The sequence below is a fragment of the Papaver somniferum genome, chromosome 11 (genome assembly GCF_003573695.1).
Source record: "Papaver somniferum cultivar HN1 chromosome 11, ASM357369v1, whole genome shotgun sequence".
NCBI lineage: Eukaryota > Viridiplantae > Streptophyta > Magnoliopsida > Ranunculales > Papaveraceae > Papaver > Papaver somniferum.
The window spans coordinates 10,897,369-10,912,887 of record NC_039368.1 but is presented as its reverse complement, the minus strand read 5'-3'; the positions used below and the strand labels follow the sequence as shown (position 1 = coordinate 10,912,887).

Sequence of the window (15,519 nt, the reverse complement as noted above, 5' to 3'; positions counted from 1 at the left end):
AGATTTCTTTGGAACCAAACAAACAAACCATGTGATAGTACATAATGATGTTTTATGAACCCACCATATACACATATTTTCTTCTCCCATCTTCCAATTTAACAACTTTTAGGTAGGCCTCTTACCAAAATAATGGTTTCTTCTACTGTCTACCATCTCAACTATATATACGTAAACACATTCAAGAAATTATACAACCAAAACAGTAAAATTTTCACATCTTAAACCTCTTTCTCTGACATCGTTTAATTAATTGTACGTCCAGATAACCTAATTGTCCTAGTTCTCTTTTAAGCAGAAGATATGGGTTTCAATTTGGCTTCAAAAATTCTCCGACAATCATTTTCTAAAGGAAAGAATGATGAGATGGTGATTTCCAAGGGACATTTTGCTGTTTACGTTGGAGAGACTCAATTCAAGAAGAGATTCGTAGTTCCAATATCGTTTTTGAATCAAATTTGTATCCAAGAACTTCTAAACCAAGCAGGAGAAGAATTTGGATTTGATTATCCAATGGGAGGTGTTACGATTCCTTGTAGCGAAGAAACGTTTATGAATCTTACATCCCAATTGACTGACTTGTAATCAAGGGCAGAGAAACCTTCTCAAATTTTTTGTAATATAGGGTCGTGTTAATATCTTGTACAAATTTATGATATTGAAATACCAAATTTAGTTGGAACATATTAATCAATCAAATGATAGTAATTCCTTGTCGATCTTTAATTAAGTGTTCTTATTGTATAAAGTTCTTGTACTAATTTTTTAGGATCCATAAATAATCCACCAAACCCAAAATTATTGGGAACAAATATCATTTCAAATAAAAAACCGTGGCCTGGCTCTGCCACTGGCGATGCTAACATATATTTAAAGATGTATGTAAAATATTGTAACGTTAAAGATCAAGGACCGCAACCAATAACAGTTTGTGATGGATTAAGATCCATCCTTACGCCAATCACCAAAGCATGTGATGCATACATTCGGTAGAAAATAGTTAAACACGAGACTGAATTGAATACTGATAATGAACCAAAACGGACTCTGTGCGTTAGAAATATCCAGATTACAGTATGTACAAAAGAATTTGAATGGGACAAAAAAGAAACCAGAGCAGACTTCTGCCAAATGAGAGAAGACTGGTGCATAACTACCTTTCCTTCACAAGGCAACAGGGAATGGACTTTAAACATTTTCAAACAGTTTTACCCTGAATTATGAATTCCAAGGGGAATGTCAGTATAATAAATAAGTATATGAGTAATTACAGATGAGAAAACAAGCTGAATCTAAGTTAGCTGATTACGGAAATAATGATAACGCTCAATACTCGTATGATTCATTCATTCCTAACAAAGTAATGGAAAATATAATTCATTCGTTCGTATTAAAGAAAATGATTGCGTCTAGTTAACTGTAAATAATCAAAGCTGATGAATTACCTAGTAACACACCTCCACTCCATTAGCTTCCTTATTGGCACTAGTGGCTTCCTTGGGAGCACTTGACGTGCAATGACCATCTCCTGAGCTCGTCATACGATATTGGTTAATTGAGTATGCTTGGGGGAAGAAGGAGCCAATCATATTGGGTGATTTTGTGATTGTAACTGCAAGAGCGTAGTATACATTAGAGTGTGAATGACAGAAACCGCTGGCCACTGATACAAAACATAATGAATCAAAATGGATGATGATTTACTGCTTAATTACCTTTCGGGCTCGCGCCGCCGCAGCTATAGCCTCTTTGGCAGCACTACACAACAAGAGAATATATTGAGGTGGATTAATCAGTTCATACAGAGCTACTTAGAAATTATAAGTTATAATAATGTAGAGGATTTAACAAAATCTAAAAACGCAATAAAATTACCGTTCTCTTCGCTCAATTGTTTTTGCTATCAAATGGTCCCTGTATCTAGCCATGTTCTTCATATGCTCCTCCTCCTCGGGAGAAATTTTCGGCTCATCATGGATACTAGCCATTTGAGGAAATTGAGAGTACCTAACCTGCTGCTGCTTGCAACAATTCAAACGTTCAGTATTATCTCTCTCTAAACACCACTACGAATCATCCAACAAATTTCGAAACCTAAGATCAAAACGGGAAAAACCTAATTCACACACATAATTATATTGAGATGAAACCGAAATAGTATCAAAATCAGCTCATTAAACCTCAAATTACCTTTTGTTGGTTTGCGGTTGCGACGCTGGTTTGATTGTTTGATTGTTCGCAGGGAGCTGCAGAAGTGGTTTGATTATTCGCAGGGAGCTGCAGAAGTGGTATTATGTGATAGAGCAGAGCGAGCGTGAGAGAATAATTTGCGCGTTTCTGCATGCCGGTGTAACTTGTTTTTATAATGGGAAAAAAATCTCTCGTAGGATCAAGATTGCTAAGGCCCGTTGATGAGAAAAGCCCATACGTTCCTATAAACCCATACTCTGCTTACCTCAGTGTACAATCTGTTCAAGCCATGATTGTCCGATATCTTTGGATTTTCCCTAAGTAGAAAGAGTAATAGAGATCTGAAGCAGAGGTTGGGGGTGAATTTATCGTGGGTATTGGAGAGGCCTGACAGAGATAGTGTCTCCTGAGACTCGCATGGTTGTAAGCCAACATTTGATTTATGTGAGGAAGTTCCTCTCATTTTCTACGAATATTTATTCTTCATTTCAGAAGTATCTCCCCTCATTACAGTTTTAAGGTAATGCAGCTGACAATACTGAGAGATTCACACAACTTCATCAAATTATTTATCGCACCTGGGAAAAAAATTATTCCATTTTGGAACTAAACATGCAGAATTGGAGCCTTAAGAAAATGCAGTTGTTAACTGTTAAGCAACAGACCTTCAGAACTCAGATTCGATAGTTGTGCACAAACTTATTTCTTTAATAAAAAAACTCACTGTGAAAAAGAAAAGAACGGAGTGCAAATACCCCATTGTTTTGAATTCCCAATATTTTGTTCAGAGGTCAGAGGCTGAGCATATATACCATATATATGCCCCAGAACTCTATTTTCTCTGCAAGTTTCCATCATCCCCATGCTGCATAAATTACTAAGCATGAAAAGAACTATATATATTGTTGGAGATTTACTCATGTGTTTCAAGTACATATTGTAATGTGGTTTTGTATCTGTCCATTTAAGTTACAGGCATTTACTAAACTTAATTCCCTACCGTTCAAATAGGTAGAATCGGTTGGTTACAGAGAAGAGTGATAAAGAGAATTGCACCATTTGGTGAGGAGTTGTGTTGATTGGTTACCACCAAAGACAACCGTTGCATAAGAATGAACAGATGTGTAGTTGGGTTTTAATCCTAAGAGACACATCGATTCATAATATGTTGAACTCCGATATAAACAGTGAGACTTCTTAACTGGAATATGTGAAAGGAGCAATTTGTCTCATTCGTTCTCTCTAAATCCGCACCACTGTTGTGACAGTTTGATTGCCAAGAAAACATACTTCATTTTGTTCATTAGAATCCAGTTTCAGAGAGTGCACTCTAACCGGATTGTGATTGTTGAATCCTGGGGAATAGACGCCGTTAGATCGCATTGCATCTTGGGAGGCGAAATCTATTTTCAAGGACAGTGACATGTTCACGCCTCGATCAAGTTCTACTCGTATTTATAGCATCCATTGCCTTAGATTTCCAACATATATAACTTGGCATAATCTGGAGGCTAATCTGCAAGCCAATGCCACTGAATGCCCTTCTGTCATCGAAGTGAGATGTTTTTGTAAGCAATGCAGCATGCCGCACATACTTTCCCTGGTGGAAAAATGTGGCGTTATTGTATTTATACAATAAATGAGAATGTGCGAAGGGAAACAAGGTTACAGAATAAATAAATAGGGCGCAGCCACATAAATAGGGAGTCCCAACTGAATGCGTCATCAAAGTGAGATGTTTTTATACCCAAACCTCTAGCAGTAATATGCTTCATAACTGGCTCTCGTGCAACCCAGTACCACTAGAAGGAACAAAAATATACGAAGTCCCGGAGTAAATACGGTTCTTACGGTCAGACCTAATTGTTTTAATGGTATCATTTAATTGGTTTTCAACTTCTAGTTTATATATCTTAAAGGCTTCTAAGGCATCATCCTTACCTCTAAGCAAATATAAATGACAATACCTCGTACAATCTTCTATAAAAGTAACAAACCATTTCTTACCACTTCTAGTTTGAACCGATTTCATGTCAACTAGGTCTGAGTGAATTAATTCTAAGGTTTTAGAATTTCTGTGAACATTTTTGCTAAAAGGTTTTCTAACATTCTTGATTCTACGCATATTTCACATTTGTGTTCCTATTCCAAACTAAATTTGGGTATGCAACCTACATTAGCTAGTTTATGCATTGACTTATAATTTACATTTACAAGTCTATCATGCAAAACTTTCAAACACACAAAAGAAAGCACATGAATCAACTATGTTTACTTCATCGGATTTTTCGTTAAGCTTATATGGACCCCAAGTCAATTAACCATTGCCTAAAAATCACTCCCCTTAGTTACAACAAGTTTTCTAGATTTAATTAAAATCTTAAATCTTTCATCATCTACAACAGAACAAGATACAAGATTCTTTCATATGCCCAGAACATGAAAACTTCATTCAACGTGAGAATAATACAAATATGAGCTGCTGCTCGACCTTTCTCTTTTATGCAGCCTCTGTCGCAAATGAGTTACTCATATAGAGTTTCTCGACATCCTCTATCCTATGATAGAAGGTGAACAGGCCTATGTTTCAATAAACATGCTTGTTGGCTCCAAAATCTACCCACAAATATCTCACATTGGTTATTAAAATAATTTCTGACATCATGCTACTGAACTCGTACTAGTTTGTTTCAACTAAATTAGCATTAACTTTCTACTTATTAAGGTTTTACGTTGTCTACAATTACTGTCATTTGACCAGGAATTTTACAAACATAACAATCACCCTTAATTAAAGTAATGCTAGATTTAGGTCTGCGAAACATACCTTTCTTACAAGACCTATGCATAGTAATACATTCGACGTTCTCACCTTTTCCATCTTTGGAAGATTTATTTTCAGCCACATGCGCCTATTAGCCATGTCCCTTGTAGATGGAACCTTTATTCACAAAACACAATTCCGAATCAAAAAATAAAATATGAATTTTGAAGATAACATCTCGATTTACAAACTTCGTTTGAACCACCATTTCAAAAAACTCATGGTTACCCCATAAAAACTAATATTGTCAACAACAAATTTCTGCTCGTCAGAAATTTTCAGGAACATTTCTCTGTTTTTTAAAATATCGAAAAAATAGTTTTACAACTCCAAAAATTCTGAAATTTTACGTGGGTAACTATAAAGATGTCTACTACATTATTCCAAAAAGGTTTATCAAAATTCTTTCTAGGTTAAAAGATAAACTCGAAACTCTTCAGCTGACCCAAAAAAATCATTTTTTGCTTTTTCACTCCACAAATAATATCCATGATTGTTGAGTGCAATAATTAAAGACAATGGACAATCAAATAAAAAAAATTTATTAATACTTATATCCTTTACAATGGAAGTGATCGGTTTGACAAAACAGATGAGCTCCCCAGAAAATTTTGCAGACCCATCAACATCGTTCTTACCCATTGTTACAGATAAAAAACACTATCGTGTTAACATTGTTGCAACCTGTAACAATAAAATACTCAAAGAAAATGTTAGAAATAAAATTCTGAAACGTTTAATTAAACACTTAATGGAATCAGCAAATAGAGGACAGAGTCACGTGTTCAACACGCTGTCCTTAACACGATAGTTGACCGGTACGCCTCAAGAATGAGTGATTCCTATACCATGTGGTCAAGTTGTATCCAGGATAAAACTTCCCGTTGCAAATATTGTTAGCACTACAATACTTGCCCACTCATTCGAACTCAACAGCAATGGCACAAAGAATAAAAACCACACAGAGGGAGAGAGACGAAAAGAAGAGGATAGTAGCTCTTCTGGACACACTTTGCAAGTGAGAAATTCATTTTTTTTATAGGCAACAAAGAGAGAGTTAATTCAGTGCATTAATTAAGGAAAAATTAAGTCACAAATTATGACAGGAATTAATTAAAAATGTTTAGGAAATATTCTGTCATAATGTTGACATAAGTCATAAAACTCATTTTGGTAAGTAAATAATTTTTCCCAAGTTAAGCAAATCAATTAATAGATAATCAAAAATTTATTTTAAATTCTTTAAGATAACTCAAAATAATTTTGACCAAAAGAAATAAATCTTGGTTGACATACATCCACGGCGCAGGCACAAACCCGAGCCCTGAGCCCAAAGCCTTAGCGAGAAAAAATATTGTCTTCCCGCTCATACCCGCCCATCCATATTGGTAACTAAGATACTCAGCATCTATGGAGGACATTTACCTTTAGTATATGCAATGTGGAACTAAAGGTCCTCTTTCATTCACTCGTAAGAAAATGAGCAATCATCCTTGGTGACTCATATGTCATAAAATCAAATCCAAACCAAGACTATTAAACCAATAAATAAACTCATTTTCTCCAACACATCATTCGCTAGATTCTTCACCATTATAAAAGCAATTTACACCGGCTTGCAGAAACTTACATTGTTTCTCTCACGCTCATAAAATACTATACACCGGACGCTCCCTTCGAACAATTATACCAGCGTTGCAAGCGCAAACCACCAGGTAATTTAAGGCTCTTTATTTTTAATGAGCTGAGTATTCCGGTTTCATCTGAGCCATCTGAATAACTTATGTGTATAAAACTAGGTTTTTTGTATAGATTTTAGGTTCTTTTATGTTTCGAATTTATGTTGTTTTTTTTTTGGGTTTCAGATTTCCTTTGTTTTGATTTTAGGTTTTTCATTCTTAGATGATTCGTATTGGTGTTTAGAGAGATAGTGAACTTGTTTGAACTGTTACAACAGTGTAGGTACTCTCCTTTCCCTCAAATAGAAGCATCATTTATTCATGACGAGCCTGAAACGTCTCCTGAGGATAGGTACTCTCCATTTCCTCGGATGGAATCATTATCTATTGTGAAAACTACAGGGAGACCCATTCTCCCTGATGTTTTTACTGTGAAACCCACGCTCCCAAAACTACAGGCGCGCACCCAAATTCTAGAAGAAAATTATTCTTAAACCCAAAATATATAAAAATCATGTTTTCCCGAGATTTATTTTTTTTCCATGGCTGCCGCTGTATTGAGAAGAAGAGGAAAAAGATTATTATCTGCTTCATTGATATCTGCTTCTAGATCTGTTGATGCTGTTTCTGGACCTTCTTCTTCCCAGTAAAAATATTATTTGAAGTGGTTTTACTGTTGAAAATCGATGTGGGATTTGGAAGTTGAATCGCTGATGTTGTTGACGATTGAGGAGTGTGTTCTTATGGGTTTAATTAGGTCATTATATAGAAGGTTAGGGTTTACTGAAGGTATAAAAATTGAATTATAGGAAGGGGGTTTGAATTCGTAGATGGAAAATTGGATTTACGGTGTTAGAGTTTACAATGAAGACATGAAGTTGAGCTGCAACATAGAACAAAGAAGGAGAAATTGAAGTTATGTGATGAAATAACAAATGGGTTTGGTTGATTATAGGGTCTGATAAGGTTAATGGAGCTGTTACTGCCATGGGTTGTTGCTATTGAAGAATATAGTGGTTGATGGGGGTTTCAAGCAAGAAACTGTTGTGATGAACAGAAAGAGAATCTGGTAGTGAACCGGACAATTTCAAGCAAGATTAAGACATTATAATTAATTGGAGATTTTCTAGGCTTCTAGTAAATCTTTATGCATTTACTATTTTCGGATGGCAATTTCAATTCAGATTGTGTATCTATTAGTCTTCTTCCATGGATTTTACGAGTACCAGGTGTCTCAGCCGAAGGTTTCCTTCTCAAGTACACTCTAAGAACACAACCTACGCCACGGGCTGCACACAACCTTCTCAAGTACTAGATGGTTCCACGTATGCTTAATGGGAGATGCAGATGGTGGAATATAATGGATCTGTGGAGTTTTAGCCGTGATTTTACTGTGGAGAAGATGAGAAACAACAAGGAGAGGGTAAGTTGTTACTGGAAAGGAGAAACAGAATTGAGATGTAGCCGAGAAGCGGAACTGGCAGCGAGCAAAATTGGCTCTGCATAAAGTGTAGAGTTGAGGAAATTGAGATCGCTTCCATGGACGTGAACAAGAAGCTGATGCACAGACTAAAAACGGGATTCGTGGAAAGATTGATCTCATGTATGTTCGCTGGATTGGGTAGATGGTTAGAGTTGTTACTACCGGGCAGGAAAGAAATGCACATCACTGAAGAAGAGAAATGTCAAGTGGTCCAATGGAGTTGTTCGCAAAGGAGATGAATGGTCTGTTGGATGTTTGATCGAATGGAGGATGGGTGTTGTGTTCGAGATGTTGTCGCTGCCATCGGTTTAGTGTCTGCACGAAAGGGTTTGATCTATGAAGGCATGGATGTTTTTTCTCTACAATCTACAGTAGATTATGACTATAAATGGTGTTGTTTGGCAAAGATAAACAAGGGTTAAAACTGTCGACAGTTGGAGGTTAGGAAGTCGAAGGTGGGTGAACAACTGTTGTCGGTGATGACTTGGAGTTAGCTGTGTTGGCTTTGCGTCCTCTAATGACTGAGATAAGTTTAGTTGGCGAAACTGGAATCGAAATAGGAATGTGGTTCATACTGCGAATTAAAGATGGAGAATGTGGAGATAAAACTGCGACTGCAATGGGAACTCGGAGATCGATTGTTTGTTGGATGATTTGAATTCGAAGTGGAGATGTTTGTTGGCTGCACTAGTCGAGAATAGATGAGATATTGTTGTTGGTTAGCTGGTCAGAGAATAAGCAAGGAAGTGGAGGGAAGAGGATGCATGCTGTATGAGTAGTCGATTGAATCAGAGGTGTTGCTGCTGCCATGACCTGAACAAGGAAGCTAAGACTTGATTGATGCATTATTGGTTATGCAGCTTTGAAAATGGTTGCATAACCTGTTATGCACATACAAAAGTTGTTGCATAACTTGTTATGCAATTTAGAAAATGGTTGCATAACACGTTATGTAGTAACTTTTTTGTGACTATTGAAACCAATAAAAATAAAGAGAGCAAAACTTGTTATGCACCTACAATAATATCTGCATAACATGTTATGCAGTCGTGAAAATTGATGCATAATATGTTATGCATCCGAAAATATGGCTGCATAATGCATTATGCATCGAGAAAATAGTTGAACAATCTTTTATGCATCGAGAAAATAGATGCATAACCTTATACGCATCCGTAAATATAGATGCATAATGCACTATACATCAATTTTTTATGTACGCGCTAAAATCAACCAAAACAATAGCTACATAACTTGTTATACATACATAACTTTGTTAGGCAGATGTATAATGTGTCATGCAGTCGAGAAAATGGTTACATAATTCGTTATGCGTCTGCAGAATGTCTTATGCATCTTTTTTGGTGGCTGCATAATGGTTATATATCAAGTTGTCGAATATTTAGCCTAAAATGATGATCACCTCCGATTTTTTCGTGAAAAACAAAAATTTGATATTGTTGTTTGTACTCGTTGTGTAGCTCTCTTAAAAAGATTTCCAACAATATAAAATTTGTAAAATTCCAAGGCGCGGATTTTTAGATATGTTATATCCAAGTTGCGTTACCAATTATACCCCTGAAAAATTAGGCTGCATAACGAGTTATGCCTGAAAAAATAGTATGCATAACGAGTTATGTATTAATTCTTAATAATTTTGGATAATTTTGAGTGTCAGAGAAATAATTATGGGTGTCACGGTATACAAAATTAATTGTGGACCTGAGAATGAAAATATTATTTTTTTGGGTCTCCCCCTAATTTCCCCTTATCTATTCATGAGGAGCCTGAAATCTCTCCCGAGGAGAAGGAGGATATGAGGAGAATGGCTTCATGGAGGGACCATCTAATAGCAAGAGCAAAAAACCGAATAGAGCGGTAATTTTAATGCATGTTTAAATTTTGTTGAATCGTTTACATTATTACAGGTAGCTGTGTATTAATTATGATTAATCCAACTCAATATTCTCTTGTTGTGTAGTGCTGCAAAAGAGGCCATAGCTGCAGGACGTGAGCCTAACCCCGAGAGGTAATTTAGCAGTAAATCATCATCCATTTTGATTCATTATATATGTTTTGTATCATTGTTTATGTCCAGCGGTTTCTGTTATTCACGCTCTTACGTATACTAAGCTCTTGTTTGGTTGCAGTTACAATCCTAAAATTACCCAGTATGATTGGCTCCTTCTTCCACCAAGCGAGTTGAGACATTATCGTATGTGACGGATGCAGGTCAAGTGCTAACATGAAAGCCACTAGTCTCGCAAATAAGCTAGTGTGGAGTGGAGATATGTTAATAGTTCTTCAGTTTTGCTTGTTTATTGTCTATATTGTTATTGGCAATCACTTCCTTGAGTACATACCTACTCTATTAGCAATTGAAAATTCTCTTGCTGACACTATGATATAAATATTCTCCTTCACTCATAAACCTAGTTCTTGATTTGCCATTACTTTGTAAGGAACGAATGAATTGTATTTGCCTATGTTGTTTGAGGTGAGGCGGCAAGCCCTCCGCCTGCCTAGCGCCTAGCCACGCCCTAGGCACCCAGAAAAAAAAATTGCTCATATTTAGCGCCTTGGCGTTTTTATTAGCTACGCGCCCCCTGCATGCCTCGTGAGCCTAGAGTGCGCTTTCCTTTAACAACATAGGACTACTATTTGCCATTATCTTGCGAGGAATGAAATGAATCATATTTATTGTATAGACTTCCATACTCAACTCACTTAGATTCAGCTTGTTTTCTCATCATTAATTATTCATATATTTGTTTACTGACATTCCCCTTGGAATTCATAATTCAGGATAAAACTGTATGAATATGTACAAATTTCGTCCCTGTTGCCTTGGGAAAGAGAGGTAGTTTTGCTAATGAGCCCCCTTCAAATGCTTTTGTACATACTGTAATCTGGATATTTATAACGCAGAGAGTCGTTGTGGTTCATTATCAGTATTCAAACTTTAATTGGTTGCGGTCCTTGATCTTTGTATATTTTGGTAGTATCTAAGTTACAGTGTTACGTGCATCTTGAAATATGTAGGGAATATCTACGATATGATTTAACGTACATTAACATGGTATTTGAACGAATGTTATCACAAGTGTGATCTAAGAAACATGCTTTGCTTTTTTGGAGGTCGCAGGACATTCCACAATTTTAGTTAGCATGCAGGGTTGGCGATTTTTCCACTCACCCTGTAATGACTTTAATTGATCGTCTAACCTGTCAGTGATTGGTTATCTATCAAAGACTTAAAGACCCATAAGTTGTTTACTAGTTTTACAAAATTGTTTCCAAGACTCTAGCACCTTGGTTGTAAAATGTGATGGCTAAATTATCTCTCCTGCTGATGGAAGACACATAGTTGACGGGAATACTAGTTGCCAAGGAATGGTTGTTACATACTTGTGAGGGAAGGTAGTTGCATCACTTGATTTGTCACCATTGTGATGAAGAGCCTCCTATGCTGCTGCAACTGAGAATTTGATGTTACTTGCACTACGTACCATTGTCACTCCCCTATACACTTGTCTCGCCGATAAGATTCCAAAGCCTTATGGTTGGCGTCACTCGCACTAACCGTATCTTTGATAACCACATCTATTCAATGCTGTTAGGAGAATTTCATAGTCGGTTTTGTTTATTTACTAATCGAAGTTGTACTCTGTGATCTCAGTGCAATATATGCCCTACCATTGGTAACAGACCTTAAACCCCCGAGAAATTTTTTGATGGGGGCAAATACCGATGGGGGCGTGGGGGACGAGTAGAAGATCGACATTTGTCTCTCTTTTCTTTACCACTTTTAACTAATTTACATTTTGACTTTGTATACCCTTTCCCAAATCTAGTGAAATCTTATTAGCTATCCACAGAGGGGATCACGTAACAAACGGATTTACAAATCCTTTCAACCACTGGATTGTATCTATCTAATGGCTAATGGTTCTAGTGATGTGGCACATAATTCGGCTTTTGATTTTGTTTGGCTGTGAGAAAATTCATGAACGTAAACTAAATCTAATACCCGCAGTCTTCTGTACATCTCATTTTCATTCGTGTCTATTTATCTTTCGGTAGATGATGATTCGAGTTTAATTTGGATTTAAAACTGTATGTGTTTTTTTAGGATGATCGGCTTAAATAAACACTTTATAAAATCATGATGTATGGATCTACCTAGTGGACTGAGAACTTCGTCTTCTCCTAGTTAAAGAAGATAAAGCAGCAGAAAGAAAAATTATTCTTAGATTCCGTTAGAGGACTGAAATGCCAAAAATATATATTTTGAACTTTATTAGCATCTTCATCCATCAATATATATCATGCTATCGCCGACCATGACCATACATCACATCCATCAAAATATATGATGAACATATTGTTGATCAAACATAATTGAAACTTCCCCATTATATTATGATATGTCTGTCTTTACATATGCACGACTGTTAAACACAACTTACGATTAAATTGGGTCACAAATCATCAAAAATGTGAACCATCAAATATATACGATCTGGCAGTCTATGATTTTGTCAAAACCTGTTCGTCGATCTTGTTCCAATATTAAGTACACAGAATTGGTTAAAAAGATCAAAATCAACAATTCCTGGATGAAAAGGACATTCAGGTTTTGATATTGTTTAAATGGATAAAAATGTAAAAATACCCGGGATATAAACAGTTTCATCCTACCCATTTTCAAATACTTTTTCTTATTTTTAATTTACATCAGGATGCATCCAGTTTCATCCTTACTATTTTTTAAGTTTAAGTCAGGATGAATCCAGTTTTATCCTTGCTATTTTTTTAGTGTCCATTTCACCCATACAAATTTTTACTCGTCCATTTGAACCATGTTTTAAAAATATTTGGACAAATGACCCATTTTTCGTATTAACTAACCTTAATTAACCTAATAATTACCGAAGTCCAAATTTGTGGTTTTTCTTTCCAATTTATAGATTTGACTAGATTTGGTGAAGGGGTATAAAAAATCAAAATATAAATTAGTTAAAAAAGGTAAAAAAAAAAGAGAAACAAGTGACGATCTCCTATTTATCCCCACGCCCCCATCGATATTTGCTCCCATCAAAAATTTTCTCTCCCCACATCTTAATTTTCATATCTATCATACACAAACTCAGCAAAGGGTCCATTAACTTTTTTAGAATTATCATAAAATAGATTTTCTTTCATTTATTGATGAATGTACTTGTTTGGTTAATCATGGCAACTGTCAGGATTTTTATCGAATCACTGACAACCGCGGAATAACAGGATCTTGAGATATTATGATGAATAATAAGTAAACCAATCACAAGCAACAATAATAATACGAGAAAGATAAATCAACTCACAAGACACAAGATTCATAGTGGTTTGACCAATACATAGAACGTGTATATATTGTCTACATCCACTTTGAGCCGCATCAACTCAATCCACTATTAAGAAAAACAATTACAACGTCGTGTGAATCCCAGCAAATCCTTGGTTACACCAACAATTACTCGAGACGATAACCTTGTCTCTTGTTCCTCACCAATATGCTTTCACAAGGAAACCCTAGCTTTTTACCCTAAAAGCTATACAAGAAAGAACTATCTTTTCTCTCTAAACAATTTTCTTCACACACACGCACACAATTCTGCAAGGCCTAATTACCTAATTATATAGGTCACAAACTTGGGCACCAAGAATTCTAGCCGAAACCCCTATAAAATTCCTAAAAATAATCATGGCTAACTTAGAAAATAATTAATTAGTCTTCAGTAACTAACAATCTCCCACTTTGAAGACTCATTGATTGTCTTCAATTCTTCAACTTTGGATTGACGGTGCTACAAAAAACATCTTCATGTCAGTGCGGATCCCCTCCCAGATCCTCATTTTGAGAGACCAACTAAAGCCTTGCAGAGCTTTAGCTTGTCTGATGTAACTCCCTTGGTAAACATATCCGCCGGATTCTTCGAACCAAGAATCTTCTCGAGCTTCCACTATTCTTCTTCCAAAAGATCCCGAATAAAATGATAACGTATATTTATATGCTTCGTCCTAGCATGATAGGATGAGTTCTTGGATAAATGTATAGCACTTTGACTGTCGCTAAACAGAACACTATCTTCTTGTTCCTTTCCCAACTCAGCTAATAATCCTTGTAACCAAATCACCGCTTCCGTAGTAGACAATGTCACCAAATTCTTTAAACGTGAATTCCAACTTACTGCAGCTGACCCCATAGTATAAACATAACCGGTCGTACTTCTCCTTTTATGTGCATCACCTGCGAAATATGCATCCACATAACCCCTCAAAATAGAACCACTTTTTCCATAACATAATGGTACGTTTGTGTTACCTCTCAAATACCTGAGAATCCACTTCACAGCTTCCCAATGTTGTTTTCCTGGGTTACTTGCATATCTACTCACTACTCCCACTGCATGTGCAATAACTGTTCTCGTGCACACCATAACATTCGTTAGACTCCCGATAGCTGAAGAATACGGTACATTAGCCATGTGCTCCTTTTCTTCGTCTGTCTTCGCACACTGCATACTTGAAAGACGAATTTGACTTCCAAGTGGAGAACTAACTGGTTTAGCATTCTCCATACTGAACCTTTTCAACACTCTTTCAATATAATCAGCCTGACTAAGCATAAGAGTTCCCTTAGCTTTCCCCCTTATGATTCTCATACCAAGAATGTGTTTTGCTTCACCAAGATCTTTCATAGCAAACTCACTTGCTAATTGTTTCTTCAAATTCTCAACTTATTGCAGAGATGTTCCGACAACCAACATATCATCCACATACAGTAATAATATGATGTAGTCAGAACCGCACCTTTTGAAGTAACAACAATGATCTGCATTACACCGTGAATAACCACTTCTATGCATGAAGTTATATAACTTCTTGTACCACTGTCTCGGGGTTTGTTTTAAACCATACAAATTCTTCTTTAGATTGCACACCATCTCTTCCTTGCCTTTTACTATGAATCCTTCCGGATGCTTCATGTAGATTTCTTCATCTAGGTCACCACGAAGAAAAGCTGTCTTTATATCCAACTGTTCAAGGTATAGATCTTCGGATCCCACTAGGCTTAATACTACTCGAATAGTATTCATCTTCACAACTGGAGAAAATATCTCGTTGTAGTCAATAACCTGTTTATGCTGGAAACCTTTTACAACCAACCTCGCCTTGTAGCGAATTTCTCCATTTGCTTCAGACTTCATTCGATAAACCCACTTGTTATGCAACGCCTTCTTACCTCTAGGTAATTTTGCTAACACCTATGTGCCATTCTCCTCAAGTGAATTCATTTC

The 15,519-nt window shown here is 36.3% G+C and overlaps 1 long non-coding RNA gene across 2 annotated transcripts; it reads right to left on the bottom strand.

Annotated features, from left to right (window-relative positions):
* Positions 1–813: 813 nt before the first annotated feature.
* LOC113320436 lies at positions 814–2,320 on the bottom strand. 2 transcript variants are annotated; one of them, XR_003346100.1, is made up of 5 exons: positions 2,191–2,320; positions 1,876–2,018; positions 1,716–1,758; positions 1,446–1,612; positions 814–1,213 (listed from the first exon to the last, which is right to left on the bottom strand). It is a non-coding gene; the product is annotated as an uncharacterized LOC113320436 (long non-coding RNA). The 2 variants fall into 2 exon arrangements; XR_003346099.1 differs by lacking the exon at positions 2,191–2,320 and having other exon boundaries at positions 1,876–2,115.
* Positions 2,321–15,519: the final 13,199 nt, after the last annotated feature.